Source organism: Myotis yumanensis, unplaced genomic scaffold (genome assembly GCF_028538775.1).
Source record: "Myotis yumanensis isolate MYYU_CA2020_CCGP unplaced genomic scaffold, mMyoYum1.0.hap1 SCAF_2, whole genome shotgun sequence".
Classification (NCBI taxonomy): Eukaryota; Metazoa; Chordata; class Mammalia; order Chiroptera; family Vespertilionidae; genus Myotis; species Myotis yumanensis.
The window spans coordinates 204950186-204974652 of record NW_027223753.1 but is presented as its reverse complement, the minus strand read 5'-3'; the positions used below and the strand labels follow the sequence as shown (position 1 = coordinate 204974652).

The following is a 24467-nucleotide window of genomic DNA, read 5'->3' as shown; positions in this document are numbered from 1 at the left end:
CCAACTATCACCCCAGGCCTTGAACTCTGTGTTCTTGTAAATAATCAGGGCAGTGCATTGTTTAGCATCTCAACAGGTCACATCAGGGAACAGGGAATTTTTTCCTCATAGATTTTAAAATACCCTGTTGAGTATATTTGAGCATGGTATTTCCCCCAAGAAATTAATAGGTTGTTGTTAATTCTCGGGCATTTCTTGAAGTGGGCAATATTGTCCCTCACGGTGCCGGTTACCCTGTGGGGTAGGTGCAGAGGGCCCTGTGGCAGTGGGCCTGGAGACCCCTCGGCAAGGCCAGCAGGAAGGAGAATTAGCTGTAACTGTGCCTCTCTGTGCTCAAGTGATGTCCCCATCTTCTCCCCGCATGAATGTTCTGCAGTAGCAGATAGGCTTGTCCGCATTTGGCACTTCCAGAGTGTCACTGTGTTCACACAATGGTAACGCTCATTCTGCTGCTTCCCAGTACTTCCCAGAGCCCACTCTTGGGCTTCAGCCCGTTTTCCCAGAGATCCCCGAGCGCCAACTGCTCTCTATCACAGAGCAGAAAATGGTCTGTGGTTTGCAACTATAATGTTCATACTTGGCAGTAGAATGCAGCATTTTCCTCCTCCTCCTTCACCTGGTGAGAGAAACAACAACATCCCATTTCTTCCAATCTCAGCAGATTGCTGGAGATACTTTTTGCAGACTAACTGGGAAAGGGGCAGAATTTGGGTGCATAATTTTAAAATGTGAAGGGGAAGATATTACTTAGACAATAAACTTTGTCGATAAGAGCTCTTAATATATTTTTTATATTTGTGAAAAGACATGTACACAATTACAGAAATGATTGCATGATAAAGAAACTCAACATATACCCTTAAGCTGGTTTAGGACAGCCAAAAGTCGCAAATGTTTTTAGTTGTGTTTCACATAATGAGAGGGAGGCGATACTAATCTTCACACCCCATCACGTAAGAGAGTTTGAAGGCCATTGAGCACCGCATTTTCCCGTTGTGCTGCAATTACAGGAACACCTGTGCTACCTCGCTGTGCACCGAGCCCATGATGTGCAGTGTCTCAGAGCTATCAATGTGGCTCATTCTTGCCTTTAATTCAGGGCCCTAATTGTGGTCGACTTGGCTATTATGGTATGCTATACTTCATTTGTAAGCATACAGTAGAAAGGCCAATAATTGTAGATTAAATCCAGAGGGCTCTTGTAAAAATTCACAAAGGTCTGTGTACCTTTCTTTAAATAGGACTTATTTGCAAAAGCACATTGGGGTTTTTTGTAATATAAAAATAACCCTTAAATCCTGAGTGTGCTTGAGCAGACCATGTTAATCTCAACTCAAATGCACGTTCTTTGATATATTTCAGCCCTGTGGTCTGAGTTATAGTTGAAGCTCTGTCCATGCACAAGTAGCATGGGAGGTTGACTTCATTCATTGGCTTATATGGTGTAGTTGCAACATCTGAAGCAATTTACAGTCTCTTCAAAAAAATCCCAAATCAGATCAGGTGCTCTGGAAAGGATCCAGTCTGATGGATGAAATTACTTATATGGCCATTTTAGAAGGTATAGAAATTTTAGTTGCTTAAATAAATTGCTTTTATTGAAATGAATACAAGTCTTAAGAATCAACACTCCAGTGGAAACTCCCTTAGAAACAGGATGTGTCATTGCCACATCTAATAGCTCTCAAGGAGATGGTTAGGAAGAAAATGATATCAAATGGCAATAAAGTCAGATTCCAAAAGGACAAATGTCCTATGATACCAGTGTATACCAGGCAAAAGACTGAGCTCTTGCTTGTAATTTTTTTCTAACACAGACTATGCTATTCCACATATTCTTTTGTTTGATATAAATTTCTACTGGTCTAGGAGCTCTTTGAGGTTTGGGGGCTTGGTCTCTAGTCTCAGCACTCAACAGATCATATGGCACCCAGTAGGCTCTCAAATATGGGTAACATTTGTTGAACTGAAATAAGACTCACCTTTGGTTATTGAATATTTTTAGTTAATTTTTATATCTACAAATGTCTTGGACATGTGACTTTTAGCATTTCATGGGTATCCAACTGAATTCTCAGGTTTGTACTTGGTGGAAACTGAGGTTGTGGTACATAAATTACCCTTGCTGTGTGCACCCACATTGCCTCACATTTATCTCTGAGTGTGAGGCCACGTTGTTCTATAACTGTGTTTATGTGTCTGTGTTTCAACCACCTGAAGGTCAGATGCTGGCTTTTCCCCCACCCCCACTTTTAAAATTTCCTGCCTGGGGGCATTTGAGCTTAATTAATTAATGTTTAACAATTTTGTAATGGTAGGTATAGTTGCTGGAACAAAAATTTTTATTCTGTTCACTGATATCGATGTAAGAGGAATTTTATACTTAGAAGATTAATCATAGCAGTGCATTTTGAAGATTTTAATATATTTCAAGCCTTCTTTTGGTATGGTTTGTCAATATTCTGGAAATGGGATTAAAGGCTTTTATGTTCTAATGAAAGAGGTACCCCAAATATCCTCTAATTAAAGGATAAGATTTGGTCAGAAACCAAATTAAGTCCATAGAATGGAGAGATGATAGCAGTGTTTATACAAAAAATGTATATAATTAAATGAAATATTTAACAAATAGTCCTAAGTACAAATGAAAAGTCCCTTATATACATCTATGGAATTAATACGTTATGATGTATCAACCTTTCCCATTAAACTTGCCATCGTCCTGGTCCTCGTAAAGCAAATGCCATTTATGCCACTTTTGATTCTCACACCCCAAGATGCTTCTAGAGCAGCGGTTCTCAACCTATGGGTCATGACCCCTTTGGGGGTCGAACGACCCTTTCACAGGGGTCGCCTAAGACCATCGGAAAACACATATAATTACATATTGTTTTTGTGATTAATCACTATGCTTTAATTATGTTCAATTTGTAACAATGAAATTGGGGGTCACCACAACATGAGGAACTGTATTAAAGGGTCTCGGCATTAGGAAGGTTGAGAACCACTGTTCTAGAGTCATTCCTGAAGCCATGTGTTGGGTGAAAACTGAGAGCTATCTGCTTTGTGAAGTGGTTCTTTCAAAGGCAAATGAAACTGTCACTGTCATTTAAACCTCCAGGACGTCCCCGCTGCCCTCTAGATGAGTGTCAATCTTTGTGGTAAATTCCCTCTTGCCTCTAAATTCTGCCCATCTCTTCTGCTTCTTTGGGCTTCAGCCAGACTGACCTGGTTTCCAGTTACCCAAATGCCCCCCACTCTCTTTTGTCCATAGGCATTTAATGTACATGTTTGCCTTGCCTGCAGTGCTTCTGTCCTGTTTCCACTGGTTTGATGCCTCATCTTTGAGGTCTCAGCCTAGAAAACACTTGTCCCAAAAGTCTCTTCTCATCCCCCAAATTGTGGCGGGAGTTCCTATCGTGGACCCTTCCAGGTGCACAAAGCTTCCACTGCCGCAATGCTCAAGGGAACATGGGCTGCCTCTTCACTTCTCTGACTTCACTCTCCAGGGCAGCAGGGACTCCATCTTCCCTAATTCTGCTGCATCCCCAGAAGCAAGCACCCTCAGTGCCTGGAAGCTGGAAGGCTCTCTGTGTTTCTGGAATGAATGGATGATGGCATGCACCATACCTGTTTTTGGTGTCTAAGTTTTCTTCTGAAAAGGTTTCTAGTACAGTTGCCAGTGCAATACGTTTAGTTTGATAAGATACTTAATAATTGTTTTAATTATGCTTCTTTTTAAAGGGTTGAAATCAAGGTTCCCGATCTCCTTTGTAGACTTTAATTTTCTTTGAATGGCTTACTAATGTTGTTTTTTGAAGTTACAAAGAGAAAAAGCTCAATCGAACGCTGCAGCTTGCTTGAGATTAGTACAAAATTAAATGAGTACGACGTTGCCGTGCCTCAGCACAATTTGCTCACTTTTGTAGTTTGACATCAAGGGTCTAGTTTTGAAATATACCTAAACGCTCTCATTACACAAAGCAGCCCTTCACATAGGTGACCTTCAAGCATTAGCTCCCCTCACCACGGTTAATTGTGGAGCTTAGAATAGATGAATGAATTACAGTGGAGAAAACACTTTTATTATAATTTTCATTGTACAAATTTCCTTTGTGATAAAGAGAATGGACATTTTTATGTAGATTTTTCAGAGACAGCTGAGAAGCCTTCTATTGTCCCCTGGCAGAGTAGAAAAGGGTGTTAAAGGGGTGAAAGACCACTTGGGTCCTCATAATAAAATTTTGCATTTAATAGAGTTCTGTTGACATGACCTAATTCATATTAATTTCTTACTTCTAATATATAGAAAAATATTAACTTCCCAAGTACTTTGACTTCATGGAAAAGAGCCTTACACTGAAAAATCCCTCATCCTCACTTGTCTTTATCTTTTGGGGAAAAGCAGGGACAAACGGTATAAAAATGAATTACTCAGTTAAAAACTACTTTGAATTTCTTTATTTTTGCTGATTGAAACCTGGCCCCTGGAAGCAACATTAGCTTAGCACCCAAGGTTTCTGTTCATTTTCACCTGCTCCACTAGACCGTATAGCATTCTTGGCTTGTACTGGGATGGCGTTGTCTCCCACGTATACTTTGTCTCCATGGGACACCCAGTACATAGCCAAGGCATTTGGTCTCACACGGGAAGGTCGAGCTGGATTGCTGCATTCCTTGCAAGTTTATTTTTAAAATCTGTCATCTTTATCTTTCATGATGATATGTTATGGTAGAGCATAGTTAATGGGATTCAGTAGTATAAGTTAAATGAGTTTTTTTATAGCTACTATTTGTTACAATAATAACAAAATTATGTTATAAAAATACAATGACTATGAAATTTTAATTCTGCTGACCTTCATTTTGTGTTCTCCTACTAAGTATAGACTCAAGTTCTTATTGAAAAAGATTATTCTGTTTGAATGATCAAGAAAGCAATAGGTAGTGCCAAGAAACCAATAATTGAAATTTTATGTTTGACTGAAGGCAAGGACTACCTAATGAAAACTAGAATATTCTCGGCTTAAATAACACTCCTTATTGGCAAGCACAAAGTATTTAAAATTGTACTGTTTATTAAGCTGTTGTTAGTATTAGATAATTGGCATTTTGATATAATATATAGTAGTTCTCCTTATCTATGCTTTCACTTTCCCTGATTTCAGATACCTGCAGTTAACCGTGGTCCTAAAATAGTAAATGGAAAATTCCAGAAAGAAACAATTCTTCAGTTTTAAATAGTGAGGTTTTCTGAGGAGCCTGATGAAATCTCACGCTATACTGCTCCGTCTTGCACAGCTTGTGAATCATTCCTTTGTCTAACGAATCTATGCTGTATACACTACCCACTTGTTAGTCACTGAGTTGTAGCCTGGGATGACAGATCCACTGTCACAGCTTCACAGTGCTATGTTGAAGGGACCCTTAAAATAGCGTGAACTATGCTACACTGCCCACGTCATTCACCTCACTTTATCTCATCATGTAGGCATGCTATCATTTCACATCATCACAAGAAGCGTGAATAGAGCACAATAGATGTTATGAGAGAGACCATATTCACATAACTTTTATTACAGTGTATTGCTACTAGTATAGGGGCCTTCCTTCATTCCGTGCCACCCCCTGGTGGTCAGCACACATCATAGCGAGCAATTGGTCTCCTGGTCAAACTCCCACGGGGACAATTTGCACATTAGGCTTTTATATGTATAGATTGTTGTTAATCTCTTCCTGTGCCTCATGTATAAATTAAGTTTTATCATTGGTATGTATGTATAGAGAAAAACATAGTGTGTGTAGGGTTTGGTACTATTCAAAGTTTCAGGGATCCCCTGGGAGTCTTGGAACATATGCCCCCTGGTTAAGGGGGGATGTCTGTATATTTTTTAAAAGACCCAGGATACCAGTTTTTTACAGTGCTGTATTAAATAAATGAGCATTTCTTGAGCTATGCTTCAGGGAACACTAGTGTCCTGAGAACTATTAATAGGTATTTTGGGAAAAAAGGATTCCTTGGCCAAATTAGATTGTTAAATGTTGCAAGCTAAATCACCATCCTAAGTATTCACAATATGCACTAGCATTTTAAAGGCACTCAGAGTTTAAGAGCCCCCAAAGCAAAGAAACCTACTTAAACATGTTCAATTAATATTTGTAAAGAATCTTTAATAATTTTTAAACGTAATGATCAAATATTTTATACGTTCAAAAAAATCACACAAATGTACAGCTTCATGAATTCTAAGATGTACAGCTTTGTAACCACCGTCAGGTTAGGAGATAGAACTTTCCCTATCATCTCACATACTTTCCATGTGCTCCCCCAACATTCAGTCAAGTCTCACCACTGCCACCCCATCTAAAGGAACCACCATCCTGTCTTCTTTCCCACGCCAATGCCGCTGCAATCTAATTTTGTCTTTTTATGTATGCCTTTAAGCACTTAAAAATATCTCTATAAAAATATATGTAATATGTATAATATTTATAGATATAAATTAAAATAACATATATTGATTTTTCCCCTTGTTACAGTTTCACATACTGCTCTGTTTTGCACAGGATGTGAATCATCCCTTTGTCTAACGCAGCAGTTCTCACCCTGTAGGTCGTGATCCCTTTGGGGGTCAAACGACCCTTTCACAGGGGTCGCCTAAGACCATTGGAAAACACATATATAATTACATATTGTTTTTGTGATTAATCACTGTGCTTTAATTATGTTCAATTTGTAACAATGAAAATACATCCTACATATCAGATATTTACATTACGATTCATAACAGTAGCAAAATTACAGTTATGAAGTAGCAAAGAAAATAATTTTATGGTTGGGGGTCACCACAACATGAGGAACTGTATTAAAAGGTCGCAGCATTAGGAAAGTTGAGAACCACTGGTCTAACGTATCCATGCTGTATACACTACCTACTTGTTAGTCACTCTGTCCTCTGGTTTTCTTACTTATTGACAGATTGATCTAGAAGTTTAATGAGATTTAGGTTCAGTTATTGGAAAGACCACTTCATAAATGGCAATATTTTCTTCCATCAGGACAAGCATAATGATTAGTTGTCTCTCTTTTTATGATGTTAACAGTCACTGGATCCATTAATTAATTCAATAGGGGTTACAAGATGATTCTCAAATTTTTAAATTTCCCCATTTATCAGGTAGCATATTTCTATAAAGAAAAAATTCACTTTATTGGTTCTTTGATTAGCCAAAGTTGTGCAGTTAAAATAGAAAATGCAGAATAAATGATAGATAATTTTCCCTTTTTAGCTTTTAAAATAAAGAACAGATACCTTAGCATTTTCCACAGGTGACTTTTTAAACACATTTGGTGTGTTTTGATCTATTGAAAGCAAAATCCTTATTGATGTTCTAATTGTCCCATTTGGCCCGTAGAAGCTTTTCAAGTTGGTCCCTTTGTTTTATTGATTCAACGCCAACAGCCTTTTACAGTTTCCTTGCTATCTCGTATGACAAGATATTTCAAGTTTATCTTTCACAGGCTTAGAATCAGTCTTTTCTCCAACAAGCCCTGGAGTGGTTTTTTGGAAAATAGTGTTTTCAGACCATGATCTGGGGATGAGTGATTCCCATTGCTACTGAGTTAGTCACTGTTCCTGACCTTTTTCAGTTTTAAACATAAAATATCTTATGAATCCATAATGATGCCTCAAATTCTTTTATTTATGAATATTTTACTTGATTTAACGTTTTTAGTATTTCTTCTGTTTTAGTGCTTATTCTCCTCTCCACTATTAGTTACTCCTGTTATATCCTCTGATATGGTTGGTGTTTTTTTTTTTTTTATCCCATTGGTCTCTTTCTTTCATCATTTGTTTTTGACTTTAAATATTTTTCCACTTTATATTTTATTTTTCTTAAGAAGTTATCTTATGCTTATTTGCTGTTGTGTTTCTGTCTTTTGTATTGTTTTTATGAAATATTTTTTCTTTTATTTCACATTCTTTCTAGAGATTTATCGCATAACTTCTGAGTTTTTCTATTCTGATGTATGTTGTTCTTTTGTATCTGGTGTTATTTCTTTTTTTTAAAAAAATATGTTTTTATTGATATCAGAGAGGAAGGGAGAGGGGGAGAGAGAGAGATAGAAACATCAATGATGAGAGAGAATCATTGATCAGCTGCCTTCTGTACACCCCCTACTGGGGATTGAGCCCACAACACAGGCATGTGCCCTTGACTGGAATCAAACCCGAGACCCTTCAGTCTGCAGGCTGACGCTCTATCCATTGAGCCAAACCAGCTAGGACTGGTGTTATTTCTTAATGTCCCTATTGTCTCATTTTAAAATACCTGTTAACATTTGCCGCTTTTGTGGGCTTTCCTTTTTGTGTGCTTTCATTTTGTATAGAAGTGTTATTCTGCTCATTATGCTGTTTTCATTTCTTTTTTTTTTTGATTAATTAAATCTTTATTGTTCATATTATTACAGTTGTTCCTCTTTTTTCTCCCCATATCTCCCCTCCACCCAGTTCCCACCCCACCCTCATCCCTCACTCCCCAGCCACTGTCCTCATCCATAGGTGCACGATTTTTGTCCAGTCTCTTCCTGAATCCCCCTCACCCCTTTCCCCGCCAAGAATAGACAGTCCACTCCCTTTCAATGCCCCTGATTCTATTATAATCACCAGTTCATTCTGTTCATCAGATTATTCACTTGATTTTCAGATTCACTTGTTGATAGATGTGTACTTGTTGTTCATAATTTGTATCTTTACCTTTTTCTTCTTCTTAAAGGATACCTTTCAGCATTTCATATAATACTGGTTTGGTGGTGATGAACTCCTTTAGCTTTTTCTTATCTGTGAAGTTCTTTATCTGACCTTCAATTCTGAATGATAGCTTTGCTGGATAAAGTAATCTTGGTTGTAGGTTCTTGGCATTCATCACTTTGAATATTTCTTGCCACTCCCTTCTGGCCTGCAAAGTTTTTGTTGAGAAATCAGCTGACAGTCATATGGGTGCTCCCTTATAGGTAACTGACTTTCTTTCTCTTGCTGCTTTTAAGATTCTCTCTTTGTCTTTTGCTCTTGGCATTTTAATTATGATGTGTCTTGGTGTGGTCCTCTTTGGATTCTTTTTGTTTGGGGTTCTCTGTGCTTCCAGGACTTGTAAGTCTCTTTCTTTCACCAGGTAGGGGAAGTTTTCTGTCATTATTTCTTCAAATAGGTTTTCAATATCTTGCTCTCTCTCTTCTTCTGGCACCCCTATAATTCGGATGTTGGTACACTTGAAGCTGTCCCAGAGGCTCCTTACACTATCTTTGTATTTTTGGATTCTTTTTTCATTTTGCTTTTCCGGTTGGGTGTTTTTTGCTTCTTCGTATTTCAAATTGTTGACTTGATTCTTGCGATCTTCTAGTCTGTTGTTGGGATTCTGTATAATATTCTTTATTTCAGTCAGTGCATGCTTAATTTCTAGTTGGTCCTTTATCACAATCTCAAGGGTCTCATTAGATTTCTTGTAGGTCTCATTAAGTTTATCGGCAGTTTCTAGAAAATTCTTGAAAAACCTTAAAAGTGTGGTTTTGAACTCTATATCCAGTCGTTTGCTTTCCTCCATTTCTGTCATTTGTGTCCTTTTTCTTTGTCTCCGCATTTTTTATGCTTCCCTGTGTTGATAAAGTGGTTTTCTGTGATAAGTGTCCTCTAGGGCCCAGTGGTTCAGCCTCCCCAATTACCTGAGAAGGGCACTCTTGGTGCACCCCTTTGTGGGCTTTGTGCACAGTCTCGTTGTAGTTAAGCCTTGATTGTTGTAGGTATCACTGGGAGGAATTGACCTCCAGGCCAATTGGCTATGAGAATCAGCTGTGTCTGCAGTGGGAGAACTTCTGTGCTGGAGACACCCCTCCGGGGCAAGACTTGCTTCAATGGGGCTTTGGTGATCACTGAGTCTGCCCCCTGAGTGTGTCCTTTATGGTTCCATGGAGCTGCAAACTGGATGGTCCCACTCTGACCTCTGGGTGGCTCCTGGCTCCTGGATCTCTAGGGAGGTGCTAATCTAGCCTTTGCCTTAGGCTATCCAGCAAAAGCCTCCCTGCAGGGCTTGGGTGGGGCGGGTCCCACGGGTTCAACAGGGTGGGGTTAGCAGTTATGGCTGCTCTCAGAGGCTCTGCTTCTCAGTGTCTGGGCAATTGCTGCATGCCCCTCCAAGAGGAAGCTGCCCTCGAGTTCCGACTGATGCCAGACAGTCCCGCTTCTCCCATATGAGTCTGGGTCCCCAGAGACTCGCCCGGAACTGGAGCTCAGAGCCCGAGACTCCCTCCCGATTGAAAACAACAACCGCGCCCTCAGCCGCCAGCCCTCTCCGCATGCACCTCCGTACCTTAGTATTTTACTTCCGCACTGCGCCTCCTCTGAGTCTCGGTATGCTTTTCTCTTTCCTTCTAGTTGTGGAATTTCCACTCAGCCAGCCTTCCTGTGGTTCTGGATGATGTCCGTTATGTCTTTTAGTTGTATTTTTGAAGTGGTTGTTCGAGGCAGCAAACTCCGGTGTTTACCTATGCCGCCATCTTGGTTTCTCTCTGTGCTGTTTTTTTATAAGAATTTGATACAGGATTTCATCTTGATCCTTTTCTATTACTCATTTTTATATGAAATGAGTTTGTTGAAGTTTTAAAATGGGCGTGTGACAGAGAAACTTTGCTAATTTAACTGCACTAAAGCTCCCCCTGCTGATGTTTCTATAAAATGTTCAAAATAATCATATGCTTCATGAGAATGCTTGAGTCTATCTCTTCTCATTTCAACTGGACATTCTTTGTCTTCTGTGTCTGTAATTCTTATCCTACTCAATTTATATTTCATTGCCAGGGTTGGTCTTTGGAATAAGATTTGTCTTAATCACTTTGGCTGGTTAGTTTTAAGAGTTTAAAAGGCTCAGGCTGCTTCCATTCATTCATATTTTCCCTTGGATTTTTAGTTCCTACCTACTACAAGTATTTTGTCAGCTGCACACAACTAAACAAATGTAATGAAGTGCTTATTATTGTTGTCTTTCTCTGCTTCCATCTAAATTACTAGCTGTTGGAGGACAAGAGGTAAACTTGTTTTAAATTTTGAACATCAATGATGTAGGGAAGGAAAACATTTTTAACTCTACCTGTCTAGGTTTTTTTTTTTTTTTTTTTTTCTCTGAGATTCTCTGTAAGACTGTAAAAGACAGGTTAACAGGAGAAAAACAAATACACATTTAATAATATGTACACCTTCTGAATACATGGGAGATAGCCAGGAAACAACAAGAGTCTAATATGACCCTGGTCACCACCTTAAATAAGATTTCTAGCTAACGACAAAAGATCTTGGGGTTGGGGATGGGGGAAGGCCTGCTAATGGGAGGTTACCAGGGAAAGCACAGCAACAGCAATAAGGGCAAAGACCTAAGTTCTTTCTGTCTCCATTGTTAAGAGTTTTTTGTAATTTAGAGCCATTCTTCTCTTCTTGGTCCAGAGAGGGAGACATCCTTACAAATAAAGATTTCTCTTATTTATTGTTAATAACTTTTATGCTCATTTAAAGGTAACTTCTACTCTGTTTTTGGAGATTCTCCTTTGTCTGCAGCCTCTCAAAAATAATCAGCTAAAAATAGTCAATCACTAAAGAGGCATATATTGAGGTGGCAAATTCGGTTCCCTTTCAATTGCATTCCCCTAAGCTTGACTAAGCTTTAGATAGACTTCTTCACTCTACGCCCCTGACCTCTCTTTTCTTGGAGCATTTACGTTAGTGAACTTGTAACTGTAAAGTTTTCCTATGCTCCTTTACAACCTAGGACTGTCTTTCAAAGGGTATCATGCCTTTGCAATGTAATCATCAAGGAAGATAGCATCCCCCTACCCCCACCTTGGTCTCTGTGGGAAGGTGGTTGCTTAACTTAGGTAGACACCTTACTCCAAGTTATAAAACGACCTCTTGACATGAAGGTAGGAGAAGGTTTACTTTTACTTTGAATATAGAAAATTAGCAAACACAGATGGCCTTTGCTCCCTCCATCCCATTTCTTAAAAGCTCTCCAACTCTTTGTTTCAGCAGAGCTCAGAGTTAAGGACTGGATCTGTGCTCTCTCCCTGTTGCTAGCAATAGTATTGGGATGTCGACATAAGAAACATCCAAATCTATAGAGAATTTTTATGAGTTTATTTGAGCCAAACTGACAACTGTCGGGAAGAAAAATCTCAACAGGTTGAGAAAATGATCCCGTGAATGACAGTTTTGCAGTTTAGTTTATACATTAGAATCAAAGGAGGAGGCATAAAGAGGGTTACATAAAATTCATGGGTGGTAGATAAGGGAGGCTGTGGAAAGCAAAGCAAGGAATTCTCTGAGATTGAATAAAGAGTAAAATGAGATAAATGCTTCTTTTACATTGGTGGGAATAGGGTAGTTAACAATTAACATTTATAGCACATAGAGATGGTATGTGGGGAACAAGATAATAATGAAGTGTTGTGTGCTCTGGTGGGAGATTATGCTCTGAGAGGTCTGGGAAAGGGGGAACACTGTGACATTCCACTGGCTTGTTATCATAGATGCAAAAAGACAATAGATAGGCTCACTTAAGGTAAAGAATGACCTTTGTCAAGGAAGACAGCAGCCTAGGACATAACTACCCACCATGACTCATTTTTAGTTAAAAATTTTTAATTCCAGACCATCCTATGTGGTTACTTTAGGTGTCTGAGTTTGTAAGGCCTGTCATGCAGACCTTCCCTGAGCTTGTCAGGTTTAGTATGTGGTCCTATTTTGTCTACAGAAATAAAAACCAAGTTCTGTCTGCTCATCTTGTTCAGCATGATTTTTCTTTAACAATAGTATTTGATAATTATAGTGAGCAATACTAATGCAGTTGGCAACATTAAAAATTAACATAGAAAAATCCAGTTGAACGTGTCTAAAATTAGAAATTTAGAATCTTTTTCTTTGCTGTTAGTAAGTGTGGTGGGATTCTGTTCACACATATAACGGAATATGAATATGGAAAGGACAGCAATAAGTAGAATGAAAAAGGGAAAACCCTATTGATCCTCATTTCTTAGGAAAGGGACTCACTGTTCAGAAATAGTAAAAGAAGACTTTGTAGGGGTCAGCAGGAACTGTCTCAGGAAGGCTGATGTATGTATGCTTTTCCAGCAAAAGATTTGTTATCAACGGGGAGAGGTTATCATTCCACCAGTTGCTGGTGGAAGTGGGGTTCTTAGGGTGCTGCTGGAATAAGAATTTCTGGAGGCACCAGCAGGCATGTCATGGACAAGACACAGCCCTCTAAGACACCAGGAATATAAGAGCCCCTATCCTGGTGATCTACTTGTAGAAAGTGTTATTTCTGTGGAATTAGACCCCTGAGTTTCCAAGGTCCCACTTCCCTTCATCTTACCATGGAAGGAGTGTAGCTGCGACTTCAATAGAATTAAAGTCGTTACCAGAGTTCCTGTTCCATATCTGCACAGACCAGCTTAATTTGTGTTTCCAGTTGTAGTCCATCAGTCCATTGCATGTGGGGTTTGCATGCTCACATGGTTATGGAGGGAACAGGGGAGAGCGCAAGAGAGCCACAAGAGCACCAAGAGCCAACAGAGAGCCAAGAGAGCAATCTCCTTTGTTTGGGGGGATTATGTATTCCCAAGTATTCGCAGGCTTGCAGCGGCCTTGTCTCCCCCTCTCCTCCCTGCCCCCAGCCAATTATCTTTGTTCTCAGGTTTGATTGTCAGCAAGCACCTTCTATATGCCACCCCAACTTCACTGCACATACCATCTCTCTTTGTCCAGTCCCTTTCCCTAGTAACCTGCAGGGAATGGGCTAGTGGTTCCCTGGGGAGTATAAAACTGCAGCTTCCTGGTGAAACTTCCCAAATGACCATGCCTATAAAGTCCAGCCTTCCTTTTGCTCTTTTTCTATCTCTATATATAAAAGCCCAGTTACCAAATGGCAGAATGACTAGAACAACTGGTCGACCTGTTGCTATGATGGACACTGACTACCAGGGGGCAGATGCTCAATGCAGGAGCTGCCTCCTGGTGGTTAGTGCGCTCCCACAGTGGGAGCACCAATCAGCTGACTGGGATGAGCAGCACTCCCACAGCAGGCCGATCCCTGCAGACCATGTCCCCCACCAGTGCACAAATCTGTGCACCCGGCCTCTAGTTATTAATAACTAGCTAATTACAATGGGTATCAGATACAATGCCCATGGCTGCTTTCTGTAGCTCTATAAATGGATTTTGTGGCTTGCTAGTTTTATCCATAAGGAAGGATCTACATAGTAACATCAACATTTTTTTTCTGTAGATGCACAAACCTGCCTAACATTTATTAAACATGATATGCCAAACATGTTTTTCATTACCTTACTCATATTTTCATTTAGCTCTCAAACAATGCTTTGAATTAGGTACCTTCATTATCCTCATTTTAAAGGCAGGAATAAATAAGATATAAAAATTAATTACCATAACAAAGCAACAATTACATTTGGGAATATTTAGTCCTGAATCTCTAACCAATTATTTTGTGAACTTGAGAAAGTCCTTCAATCTCCCTGAGGCTCAATCTGCCTATGTAAAATAATGTATGTGGTCTATTTGATCTATAAGATCTTTTATACTTTTAAACATCAGAGAAGCCACCTCTACTTTTGTAACCACACAGAACTTCATTTCTTTAATCTGACATTTTCTCCTTCTTTCCTTTTGATTCAAAGTGGACTCATCCATCACCCTGACTCACCCGTCTTCTGCTCCCTTGCACATCCACTCCCTTAATCATTGAGCCCGCAGGACAATGAGGTTCTGATCAGCATCAAGTAATCTTAGGAACAAAGCCTGGGGCCTGTTGACCAAAGAAAGAAGTTTCAGTCAAACTAGAGATAACATCTAGGCCTCGGTTGTGTTTCAGCTCCAGACCCAGAAAAGTAAAGCAACCCCACCGAATGTACCTTTGTGAAACAAGACAGAGAGTGATATCATGGCTGACTTCAGTACCAGCTACACTAGTGTTGACAATCAGTGGAGACCAGGACCCTAACTCCACCATGATTAATGATTTTCCCCTATATAACCCATCCCCTAGGGGCCATCAGGAGCCATGTCTTGGAGCAGAGGTTTTCAACCTGTGGGCTGTAGTGGGCACACTGGTGTGCTGCAAGAATTTCTAAAACATGCAATACCCGAGTACTTAGCGGCACTGAACTCTTTTCCCTTAAATTGTCAAATAAAAAAAATGACAAAGCCAATACAACATAGCCGTCTGATATGAATGAGTCAAAGTTATACCCATTTTTTTTGTCAGATCCACAAAAATACATTTCATGGTGTGCCACAATTTTAGTAACTAATTTATACTGTGCCACGAGAAGAAAAAGGTTAAAAATTGCTGTCTTAGAGCAATAGCTCACCTGTAACTCAGGGTTTGGCACCATTTCCTTAACCAATAAAACTTTACTTTTTTTTTTTTGCTGCAAACTCCTGTTCTTGTTTGATTTGACTTTGATGTGCACATGGACACAAACCTCTTGGGTTCTATAACATTTTCTCAGGAGACGTTTTTTATCTGCTAACATATTTTAGTGGAGTTCCTCTATTTTGTTATAGCATATTGGTTGCCCAGAAAGGTATAATTATACTAGTAGTCCATTGTGTGATATTGCTCAGTGGGCCATCCGCCGCTTCTGCGGGAGCCAGCGGGAACCACAGCGCGCCACCAGGAGCCATGCTGCTTCCACGGGAACTGTGCGGCTTCCACGGGAGGCAGGAGGGAACTGTGCTGCTTCACGGGAGGTGGGCCCACTGTCTCCTCTCCAGGCCTGCGTTCAGTTGCAGAAGCTGCAGGCCAGCCCCCCTGTCCCTGTCCGTGTTTGCTCCGGCTCCAAGGGGGCCGGCCCAAGCCAGGTGCGGCAACGAAGCAAGCATTCCGCCAGGCTGCTCATGCTGCCCGCTCTCAGCGGCCGCTCCCCAGGGACTGGGAGACTCCGGCGGGGCTGAAAAAACTGGGTGCCATCATCTTGTGGCTATGGGTGCCACCATCTTTGTGACAGAGTGATGGTTAATTTGCATATTACCATTTTATTAGATAGGATATGGTGCCCTTCTTTCTCGTAGACCATTTGGTTTCCTAGAGATTTTCATCTTATTCAGTAACCTGGGAAATACAAATTCCAAAAGTTATAGACCCAACATCATTTGTAAATGGTGTCACATGTCTTTGAAATGAAAATGAGACAGGGCTCTCTCCAAGGGAAAGGTCTTGCCAGGTATGTCTGGGAGTCTTAAAAGCACTAGCTAGTATAATAGCAAAAGTGTAGCGCACAAAAACTTCTAAGATGAAGGTAAATTGATGCTCGGGGTAAATTCATAACCTTAGTGTGTATTTTTGACTATAAGAAAAATGGCAAATTAATGACTTGATCATTAAACTCAAAGATTCTAAAGAAAAGCAGACTAAATCCTCCCTCCAAGTGTATAGAAGTTACTAATAACACAAGATCAGAAAATAAGAAAATGGAAAATAGGAACATTTAAAATCTTGCTCCTGGCCTGTCATCAAATAAATTCTAAAAAAAAAAAAAAAAAGAAAAAAAGAAGGGGAAAACAACAACAAAAATATCAGTGGGGAAAGTACCCACAGCAGAGCTCATTCTTTGGTATATTTGCATATAAATAAAATCAAGAAATATTTTTGAGGTTAGGTTTGAAAAAAATGAAAGGCACTCAATTCAAACTCATGGGCAAACAACACTGGTCTAAAAAACAACAGGAAATAACTTTATTACTACTTGTAGGAACGTATTTGACCTGAATTCTCCAGAAAGGTCAAGCAACTGTATGTTGTTTTCACATAACACCTTTCTTCTGGGAATTTCATAGTCCTCTGAACTAGCAAAGATTTTTACTGCTGTTAAAAAAAAAAACTTTCATGAATGAAGGCTTTTCTGAAAGAGAAGATTCACTGAGCCATATGCTAGCCAGAAGAGGATCGGATCCCAGGACATTGTCTAAACTATTAATGTCAGGGCTAGCTGGCAAAGGCAGCCTGTTTGCTGTTTTGAAGCTGACAGGCTTTGTTATACAAACAGTAGGAAAAAGAAAGATGTCATTTGTTTTGAAAGAATTTCCATTGGCTGTAGGGGCAGGGGGTGGAAGAAGGTGAAGCAATGCTAGTTCCAGAAGGAAGTGTTTGCCCCTTTCGATTATTTATGTGGGCAGCAGTCTGGAAAGGTCATGCAATAGCAAGAAATGGAAGTGCCTGGTGGTCTCTGGAGCCTGGTTATTCTCTTTAGAGAATCATGGAAATATTCAATTTTAACATACATTCGGGAATGTAAGCATTTTTGTTTGTTTTCTTTTTTGACCTGCAGTTGTCAACTGATGAACCTCTCTTGTCTCTTCCTTGCACACTGTGGCCTGCTGTAATTTAGTTTATGACATCTCAAATTCTTTTTCTTGTCACTGCCATCTGGCAGGTGAGGAAATAAAACACTTAAGCAAACCTTCCAAGTTTACATTTGGATGAATGGCGGCCTTGTGCTATTTTCCCTCATTTGTAAGCTTAATGATGAAGCTCGTCTTGAAAACAGTACTTCAAAGCGATGGACTGGGGAAAATAATTTGAACAATGAAGGAAATAATTTATTAATCAAAAGTGTAGAAACAATCAGTGAGAAAGACTTCAAATAGGTACACAAAAAACAAACAAACAAAAAAAACCAACCCCAAACTAGAAGTGCCTGCCCTTGAGGTCTAGAAGTCAGTTTTCTAGCTTGTCATTCCTTCCCATTTTTAATTGCTTTTCTTGATTATTGTTGTTTTGTTTTTACCCCCTTGAAGCACCTCTCTGAAATGCTGATTACTCCATGGATGTTTACCTTTGTGTGCACAACTTGAGAATGTGTGTATTGTTGAAAAGTGCTTAGGTAATTTTGCTTTTAATTGAGCTACAGATGTAACACTTATGAAAGTAATAATAATCTCATTGAATTCCATACATTCATTTGCAATGTAAAAACCTCAGAATTGAGGATATAAAGTTTTTTTTTTATAGTAAGTGAGATATTATTGGTAGAAGTAAACAGATATTCCAGCATTCTATAATAACTGTAACATTTCGTGACAGTCAGTGTGACTCAGAAGTTAAATTTGAAGTTTCTTCACAACTTTATTTAATTTCAAGTTCTAGGAAGATGCATTCTCATTGACCCAGGTCTATCTTGTTTCAGAATGCGAGTCCTTTACATTTTATGGTTTATACACATTTTGAATTACTTGAAACAATTTTAAAATTCTGAAAAAGTGGGAATATGGGTTACACTGTTTTTATTCACGATAATTTAACAAGACTTCTTTTATTTTTAAGAACATTATAAGCTTTGCAATATATTTTGTTAGTTCTTCAACTTACATGATAGTTGAGATAACTATTCTTTATGCTTTCGGTAGCTTAGATTTGTAACTTTCCAAGTAGCTCAAAAGGATGATCTTTGAAAAAAGAAGTCCAGCATTTTTGCTGGGCCAGCATGGTTCAGTGGTTGAGCGTCGACCTATGAGCCAGGAGGTCACGGTTCAGTTCCAGGTCAGGGCATATGCCTGGGTTGTGAGCTCGATTCCAAGTGTGTGTGTGTGTTGGGGCGGGGGGGGGAGGGGGACAGGAGGCAGCTGGTCAATTATTCTCTCTCATCATTGATGTATCTCCCTCTCCCTCTCCTTTCTTCTCTGTAATCAATAAAAGTATATTTAACAAAAAGAAGTCCAGCATGTTATCAGAAACCTCTGACCACTACAAATCCTCCCAACTCCAACTTTCTCTCAGAAGCTGCTGCAGCTAGGAGTTTCGAGAAGGCTCTGAATACTGTAGGGCAGGTGTAACCAGACAAAGCCCATCCTCAATCCTGCTTACCTATTTCTTCCTTCATCCTCTGTCCTCCTCGACACTGCAGAGTGACTGTTGGAGCCAACTCTCTCTACTCACACATGCAAATTCTGGAAACATGGGAGAGTTGATACCTGTGAGGCCAGCCTAGACCAATGCATTCTTCAGTCAAGTCTGGAAGACAAGGGACTGCCCCTGAAATCTCCCAGGTGTGGAGTTTTAGACTCTCTTCATAAACCATCTCAGAAGACACCAGAGACATCCAGCATTAGTGACATATAACAATGACAAGTTTGGAATGGAACATTTTATTGTTGTTGTTTCTCTTCTTGTCTCTCACAAATGCTCTGCTTTTGGGCGGGGTGCAGGATAAAATGTACGTATAGATACTTCTGCACCATTTTGCATTCCAACCAGCATTTTGTAAGGGTTCCAATTTCTCCACATCCTTACCAACAACACTTGTTATCTTTTGATACTAGCCATCCTTACAAGTGTGAGGTGATATCTCACCGTGGTTTCCAATGGCGTTTCCCTGATGATTAGTGCTGAGCATTTTTTCACATACCTGTTGGCCATTTGTATGTCTTCTTTAGAGAAATGCTTAGAAAGTGACTGTTGTTTTATTCTTTCTCCAACTCCACATTGGCCGATGAGAAATACAGTCATTTAACTAACACCGAGTAAAGATCAATAGTTGTAACTGAGAACAACCATCTGGAAGTTCATGGATTCAAGTTTTGTTTATGCTCTATATAATGGCTTTGTAATAACTTAGAGATGGTTCTATAAAATGTTCTTAAGTATAAAAACAAACAAGACATAGAAATCCTACTATTGTGAATAATTTTCAGTGCCTTGGAATATAACACTAACAAACATCTCATGCTCTGACAATCATTTAGACTTAAGATATTATCCTCGTCTGGACTCCATCATTTCCATCATTCCACATGTATGACTTCTCAAAGTATTTGTCAAATCCTCCTTCTCTTTTTCATCCCAATATCTCAAGTTCAGGGCCTAATAAATTCTTTCAGCAACTATTGTAATGTTTCCAAATTAGTTTACTGGCCCTAAATAAGATTTGGCTCATACTCTTAGATGTTCATTGGAAAGTCTTTTGAGAGTTGAAGTTCAAATATTTTATATTTACACGAATGATGCACAGCAAATATGCCATAAAGTTCCTTCCTCTGTGTATGTGGCAACACATTTTAAAGTTAGTGTAACCACCTACCTTAAAATGAAAAATTAAAGAATGCACTGTACAGCATTATATTCTTTACACAGGTGTTATAGTTCAATTCACGGTAACCCCAGCGGGGCAGGCTCTGTACCCTGTGATCTGTGGGCTTCCTACCTCTAAAGCCAGAAATACTTATTCAGCTGCTGCACTGGAGGTGGCATCAAAATTATACTTTCAGATAACACATCTGCTGGCGATGAATAAGAAGCTAGATCCTGCAGACTTATAATTATTTGATACTTTCTTGTGCCCACTCATTACAGCCCATTCCCAGCAGGAGAGAAGAGACAGCACAAGAGACTATATTGAACAGACTTTGCATCGAGGCTTGCTTTTGCAGGATGCTTAGAAGTGGCATGACTCAGAAACTTATTCATATAGTCACTTATATTAGACCATTGAGACAAACACTTGCACACCTCCTTTAAAACTTAAAAAAAAATCACACATGAAGAGTTTTTGATTTTCTGTTTTTTTGCTACAACATTTTCAGTGTTGATATTGAAAAGAGTAAAGAATTGCCTGAATTTTTGTCTCTAGTAGGAGCCTATTATGACATCTGAATATAAACCTTGCTTGCCTTTTTCTTTCTCCAATTCATAACCAGTAATTATAACTGTAGTCATGATTTGAGGAATAGTAGAGCTAACATTTACCGATCATTTCCTATGTGGCAGGCACTGGTTACTGCTTCATATACATTTTCTCATTTAAACCTCACAGCTACTCTATGCTGAAGGTTCTATATTTTACAGAAGAGAAAATCGAGGCTCAGAAAAGTTAAGCACCATGATATACAATGGAATACTTCACAGCCACAAGAAAGGATGAAATGGGGCTATTTGCAACAACATGGATGGACCTTGAGGACATTATGCCAAGTGAAATAAGTCAGAAAAAGCTAAGAACCATAGGTTTCACTCATATGTGGGATATAAAACTGAAACTTGTGAATACCAACAGCCGTGTAGTGGTTGCCAGAGGGAAGGGGATGGGGGGAGAAAGAGGCCCTAATATATGGTAAAGATTAGACTGGGTAGTGGGCACACGATGCAATATACAGATCTTGTAACATAGCAACCCACACCTAAGACCTATATGTTCATGTTGACCAATGTCACCCCAATAAATTTAATAAAAAGCATGTAGTTAAAAAAAAAAAGAGTACAGATTTATGGAGTTCCAGTTCTATAGATCATCATTACCACACAGGTTTCACCAGGCCCAAATCAAAAGGACTGACTTCCTTTTTGAAAGCTCTAGTCAAGAATCTCTTTGCTTCCTGATTCTAGTTGCTTGAGGCCGCCTGCCTTCTTTGGCTGGGGGACCTTTTCAGTAAGGGGCGGAGTTGTGGGGTAAGGGAAAAAGGAGAAAGGGATAAGAGGTACACATTTCCAGCTATAAAATAAATGAGCCACAGGATACAGCGTACAGCACAGGGAATATAGTCAATAATGTTGTGATAACTTAGCACAGTGACAGATGGATACTATCGTGGTGATCACATCATAAGGTATATAAATGTCGAAGCACCAGGCTGTACACCTGGAGCGAATATACTATTGTATGTCAACTTTACATTATTAAAAAAAAAAAAAAAGGAAAGTTAAGCAGGTAGTTGAGGATGTAGAGGAGGCAAAATTTAAATCCAAGTTTATTATGTCAAAGGTCATGCTTTTAAACCCTTCTGCCTTTGTAACAGACATTTTTAAAGTAGATGAAAGTTATAAAAGTTAATGAAATGATATTTATAAAAACATATAGAAGTTGAAAGTAGGAAAGAATGGGATGCTAGTTGTCCACAGACCTGATTTCTGGCACAATGTTGAAAAGAGAATTAGTCACAGGGAGGACGAGACTAAACATTTACTGACACCTTGGATGCAGGGGGGGAAAAGCTGCATCTGTAGAGGTACCGACTCAGTGCTTTCCATTTTGAAGCAGCACAAGGTTACAGCCTACGAGGTCATTGAAAAATGATACAGAATTCTATTTTGCAAAATATAGGAATAAACACATGCAATTAAAACCATTATGTTATGTGGTTTTGTGGTTGTTTAGAAAAGATGAAAAGCACTATAAATGTCTTTTCTTTTGTGTCGAAGCCTCGCTTTTTGTTACTCCTAAGCTCATTTTATTTTTCGATCAGAATTTAGAAGTAATGCCTACCGGAAGAATAGACACTATATATTTTTTCCCCATTATCATTGAATCAAAAATTAAAAGTTGTACTTTTCATGAGTGGATAACACTATTGCAGTTTCTTGTAAAAAAAAAAGTTGAAAGAAGCACAGATTGTGAAAAGAAATGCCAAGATGTCATGAGACTGATAATAAAAATAGAGTGACAGGCTGAGTGGCATCTAGGGTTCCGCTGGCAGGTGCAGTTATCTCAAACTGCCAGACAAACAGGCTGACTCCCCCCCACCCCCAGGCTACACACATATTACTTGTCTTAGAAACCCCACAGTAATTCTGTATTTATTTGGTATTAGAAAAGGGGCACCACGTAACCCTATATAATGAAGAGCTAATATGCTAATTAGACCTAACACCAGAACGACCATCCGGACGACCGTCTGGATGACCTTCTGGACGAAGCTGGGGCTGCGAGGGCTGACCGAGGCAGCCGGGGGCTGAGTCCCTTGCATGAATTTCATGCATTGGGCCTCTAGTTTGTTATAATGTGGGGAATATCTTTTTCTAATTTCTCTCCCTCACACACACTTCACAATACAGATGTAGGTTCATGTATCATGTTAAAAACCAGAGGAGGAAACTTGAGCTCAGTGAAGGCTAAATTTTCCTTAAGGCCAAAACCGTATGTCCTTGATACCTCATGTTTTGAGTCAAAGCATATAAGGATCAGTGTTTGCCTGAGGGCGGGAGCAGGGAGTAGAGAGATTACAAAAGGACATGAGCTTTTGGAGGATGATGTATATGTTCACTGTCAATGATGGTTTTGTGGATGCATACATATGTCCAACTTCCACAAATTGTACATGGTAAGTATCTGCAGTTCACTGTCAATGTCACTTTAAGAAAGCTTAAACACACATAAGATCTATTGCAGATAAACTGACTGCATTACTGAGTCTAACCTAATCTGCCTTTGTGTAAATAAGACATGGTTCCTAGATCCACAGCTCCTGCCTGTCTTTTCAATAGCATTATAATTTGTTCTTTATATGGATGAGTGGGCATTATGAAGTCTTAAACCTCTAGCACGTGGCTAAGTGAAGTACATCAGGAATAATCTTATGTGTATATAGTCTGATAACACTAACAGTAATTCAAAAATCATCAAGTGCTTTTACATATGTAAATTCATTTAGCACCTTCACAACATCACTGCCAGAAAGTTTATCATATCCATTTCTCAGGTAAATCAATAGGAAGTCATAGTCGTAATGCTAGGTATACACATAGTTTGACCCACAATTATGTCCACACAGATGAGTTTCCTCTCTCTTATATCCTCAACCCAACATTGAGCTCTGGTCTAGTCAATGAAGATTTTTATTTATATTATGGCCTTTTTTGTATCTATGTCCTCAAATAACTATTTTCTGTAATCTTTCATCATAGCTGAATGATGACAGCCAATGAACAAATGGATCAAGTTCTGCTACCCCACTTGAATAGCTTGTTGTAACAGGGCTCTTGCTGCCTTTTTCCTATGCAGTAAAAGTGAATTCTTTGGCTGGTAAACCTGGGAATCCAGGAGAGCGCACCTGGCTCCAATAATTTCAGCAGATTTTATCTGTCTCTTTCTTTTTCTTTGATCTGCTTCCTTTTATAGCCACAGATGGGATTTGCACTTGAAGACTATAGCAGTGATGGCGAACCTATGACACGCATGTCAGAGGTGACATGCAAACTCATTTTTTTGGTTGATTTTTCTTTGTTAACTGGCATTTAAATATATAAATAAATATCAAAAATATAAGTCTTTGTTTTACTATGGCTGCAAATATCAAAAAATTTCTATATTTATGACACCGCACCAGAGTTAAGTTAGGGTTTTACAAAATGCTGACACGCCAAGCTCAAAAGGTTCACCATCACTGGACTATAGCATCTCTATGCCTATAATCCCCCATTAGGTCATGATTGCACAAAGTAGACACTTTTTTGCTTGCTCCTTAACTAGTCTTAAGCTTGCGCTCCATAAGCCATGTACCTTCCATTTGAAAACTTTTTTCATTTTGAGATAATTTCAGCTTACAGAAGAGTTGCAACCATAAAACACAGTCCGCAAATACCCTTGACTCAGCTCCCCCTAATGTTAACATCACACATAATAGCAAGATTAAGAA

The 24467-nt window shown here is 39.2% G+C and overlaps 1 pseudogene; it reads left to right on the top strand.

The window, feature by feature from the left end:
* The window catches only part of LOC139002696 (large ribosomal subunit protein uL30-like), a 127522-nt pseudogene extending 111503 nt beyond the window's left edge, over positions 1 to 16019 (top strand).
* Positions 16020 to 24467: the final 8448 nt, after the last annotated feature.